Here is a 4,625-nt window from a genome sequence, read left to right as displayed (position 1 = left end):
GCATGACTGTTACTGACTGTGCGTGACTGTTACTGACAGTGCATGACTGTTACTGACTGTGCATGACTGTAACTGACTGTGCATGACTGTAAATTGTTGTGAATGATAATGAATGCATGACAGTTGGTCTGCATGACTGTTAACGGGAGGTGGTAGTTGTTTTTGACTGTGCATGACATCTCCAGATGGTGTGTAAGTGAGGGTGACAGAGTAGACGGTAATGGGTGTGCATGACAATGGGTGTGTATGAATTAGTTAATGGGAGTGTGTCTGACAATGGGTGTGCATGGGTTAATGGGGGGTGGGTGTAGGAGGAGGGTGTGCATGACTGTGTATCGACTGCCAGTGGGTGTGTTTGTAGGTGTTGTTGTTATTAATTTTTATTGGGCATGCATGACTGTTTTTGAGTGTGTATGACTGTTTTTTGAGTGTGTATGACTGTTTTTGAGTGTGTATGACTGTTTTTGAGTGTGCATGACTGTTTTTGAGTGTGCATGACTGTTAGTGACTGTGCATTGACTGTATTTATATGTTTAACTTATTTCTCGTTTATCTCTTATTTTCTTTATGTTCATTTTTATTATATTTTAATTTCTTGAATTTTTCTGGAATAATTTTGTGTTTCTTCGTGTTATTTTTATTTGTTTTTTTTATTTATATTTTTATTCATTAATATTTTTTTCTTGATTTTCTTTTTCTTTATTTATTATCTTGATTTTTCTTTGTTTATTTTGTTTATTTATATTTTTGGGGGATTTTACATTATTTTTGTTTTTTTCTTTTAGTCAATATATTTTTTTTTTGGGGGGGGGTTGATTTTTTTCCTTTTTAATTATTTTTTACGTATTTTCTCTTTATTTTAGTTTATTTATTTATTTATTTATTATAACATAAAAGGGTCACACCGACCACTCAAACTCCTCGTTACCAACAAGCCAACGAAGTCAAAACAGAGACAGGAGTTGGTTCCTGATTGGCGGAAAACCTTGCCGGCTTTTGAGGGGCAGATGATGTCTCTTCTGGGCACCATACCCAGCCAGTTCAGCTCTCAACACCACCAGCGGGTACTTGTCCCTCCCTGTTGCTCTGTCGTGGAGTGATCTACTGTACACGAGGACTCTACTGGTCATCTGGTATAACGTCTTAGTACAGCTGAGTACATTATTTGTTCACTCTTGTATATGTGTTTTTTGGTGTTTATTTAGGTTTAATTATTTAGGTTTTTATATTTTTTACTTCAGTTTTACTGGACAATGAACACCCACAATTATTTCCTCTTTGTTCCGTCACTAGATCTCAAACTTTACTTGACCCTAGTGCTGATGCTTCGACCCAGCCAGGTTATGACCAGGGACAATTTGATTAAAGCTCTGAAATAAATACTTCAGTTGCCAACTTTCATCACATATGAGTACCCAAGTCAGACATCGTTAAAGTCCCTTGTTCTTACTATCAAGATGATGTTTTAGAAAATATCGTCCAAAATATTTAAAGGATTAGGTCTCCTGGGGTGACGTCCATCACATAGTGGTACCCTATTGTGTTAAGAGTACAGCTCATAGAACTGGCTCATGATGCCTTAAATGGTCACTTGGGGATATGTAAAACTTGCAACAAACTTAGTCCAGTTTTTTTCTGGCCGGGTATGAAAATACAAGTTGCCAGCTGTCTCCAGCAGTGTTCGAAGAATCTTGAACGAGACTGAACCATCAAACCGTAAAATCAATGCTTGACAGATTTTGTTTAGAATCAAAAGCTATTTGGAACGAAGGGATTAATTTCATGCTCATTGCAACTAGAGAATACCGACAAGAATCACTTGTATTCTCACCTTTTGGAATGTTGTATGGTCGTCAAGTAAGAGGACCCCTTAAAGTTATAAAGAACAATGGTTCAGTAAAGTTGCAGAAATTCCCAATCAGACTGTTGGTCATGACCTTGATAGTCTTGAATCAAAATTAAGTGAAGACAAATTGCACTTGATAAAAAATAAATCAAAGTAAGATAAGTTTTAATGATGGAAAGGTTAAAATCCGTAAAGTCAATTCAAGAGATGAAGTATTACTGTGTTTGAGTATTCAGGCTCACCCCTCAAATGTAAATACCAAGGCCCTTATAAAGTATCTCCTCAATTAAATTAAATTACAGTGTTCTAACTCCTGACCGTAGAAAGGACTCTCAACTAGTACATCTTAACTTAATGAAATTCTATCGCAGAAGGAATCCTCAGGGTGACTCGGGTGAGACCAGGCGTTATCTGCTTAGGACATAGGAAAGGATAGTCCTATTGTAGGAAGCAGACAGGAAAATTTAAGTGTGCAGGGATGGTCCTGGTAGATGCCATAATGTTCTTCATGATACAGTATTGAATTCTAACGCCACTCCTATACAACAGAATCCTTACCAACTCCATCCAGAGAAGAAGGCCAAGATGAAGGACGAAGTTGACTACCTGTTGGAGCAGGATCTGATGGTACCCAGCTCCTCCCCACGGGCTTCTCCTTCCCTACTGGTTCCAAGAGAGGGAGGCGGATTTATGTTTTGTACAGACTATCGTAAATTAAATTCATTAACTGTGCCAGACTCTTATCCTCTCCCATTAATTGACGATCTTGTTGATACCGTAGGCCAAGCCAAGTATGTTACTGAGATCGACCTACAGAAAGAATATTGCCAAATTGGATTAAGAGAGCTAAAATAATGTCCACCTTCTGTAAGCCATTCGGACACTTTCAGTATGAGGTTATACCGTTTGTGGTGGCTAACGCTCCTCCTGCCACATTTCAGCGCTGTATAAACATAATATAAAGTCTTGATGCCACTTATTCATACCGAGATGGTTTGGTTATTTCAGATAAATGCGGTGTTCACGTCGCCTGCCTTCGAGCTCTCCTACAGCGCTTGGACGAGGCAGGCCTGACTATCAACCTGGCGAAATCCCAATTCAGTCATGCCACCATCACACACCTTGGACACATCGTAGGTCAAGGACGATGTCGACCCAAAACTGCCAACGTCGATACCATCCTCAACTTTGCAGTACCCACAACCTGCAAGTCCCTTACGAGATTCTTTGGAATGACAGGGTATTATGGGAGGTACTGCGAGAATTTCTCCTCTGTAGCTGCTCCGCTGACCTCTATTACCAGCGGGAAAGTCCCATACCAGTGGGAACAAGCTTGACAAGAAGCCTTTCACCAACTAAAGTTGCTAGCAAGTGATCCTGTTCTCAAGTCTCCAGACCTCAATAAGCCCTTTACCTTACATGTGGACGCCTCGGGTGAGGGCTAAGGTGCTGTCCTTCTACAACTGGAGGATTCTGATGAGGTAGTTCATCCAGCCAATTATTTCTTGACTTGGCAGAAACCTCACCAACGTAACTATAGTACAGTTGAGAAAGGATTAGCCCTGGTGTCTGTCCTTTGAGTGTTATCTCCAACATCCTATTCATGATGTTCACGTCTTTACAGACCATAATCCACTCATCTTCATCGAAAAGGCAAGACGCAGTAATCGATGTATTCTGCAATGGGCCTTCCTGATCCAGCCTTTTCGTGTCAAGATCAACCACATCAGAGGAGAAAACATCTTGGCAGATACGTTATCCCGGGAGGCTGACCTACCTCATTGACCATCTTTTTGCACTGCACTTGTGACCCCTTCTACTTGTCGGCTGCTGGTCTCCTTCTACGACTACGGTGGACTTCGAGGGGGAGGTGTAACATAGAAGGGTCACACTTCCCTGAAAATACGCGGAGTCTTCACCTCTACCTGCACGGCTTACTCCACAACCACCCAAACTACTAGTTACCAACGAAGTCAAAACAGAGACAGGAGTTGGTTTCTGATTGGCGGAAAACCTTGCCGGCTTTTGAGGGGCAGATGATGTCTCTTCTGGGCACCATACCCAGCCAGTTCAGCTCTCAACACCACCAGCGGCTACTTGTCCCTCCCTGTTGCTCTGTCGTGGAGTGATCTACTGTACACGAGGACTCTACTGGTCATCTGGTATAACGTCTTAGTACAGCTGAGTACATTATTTGTTCACCCTTGTATATATGTTTTTTGGTGTTTATTAAGGATAAGTACTGTATATCATATTTAATAATCTCTTGCATATTTTTCATGTTCTGTTACTTATAATGTGTTGGGTAATGTCATATGAACCATGAGTGAGGTATCTACTATCTCAACTAAGCCAAGTAATGCTGTATAACTAAGCCTTCAGTAAAAGGCAACTAGGAAAGTTTACAATACAAAGTTTGTCATTTGTTACGTAATTGGGCAAGAGTTATAAGGTACTATAACTAAATTACTTCAACCAAAAAGACCCTAGACACACACACATCCTTTAAATTTTTAGATATAAGTAAAGTAACTTAAGACGTTTGCCTTCTTGATTACTCAGTTTCCGTAACATTATTTATTTACTTTGATTTTTTAACCGTTTTCTTTCTTTGTTTGTTTATTCATTTAATATTTTTAATTTTCTTTTCTTTGTATTTCTATAACTTTGATTAATTTTGTCATATCATTTTTTTTTCTCTTTAAAATCGTGTTATAATCTATCCATGTATGTATAAATAGTGTGTATCTATTTAAAGGTTGAGTAAATGAAACATGTA

The sequence above is a fragment of the Homarus americanus genome, unplaced genomic scaffold (genome assembly GCF_018991925.1).
Source record: "Homarus americanus isolate GMGI-L3 unplaced genomic scaffold, GMGI_Hamer_2.0 scaffold21823, whole genome shotgun sequence".
Lineage (NCBI taxonomy): Eukaryota > Metazoa > Arthropoda > Malacostraca > Decapoda > Nephropidae > Homarus > Homarus americanus.
Note: the sequence above shows the minus strand (reverse complement) of the source record.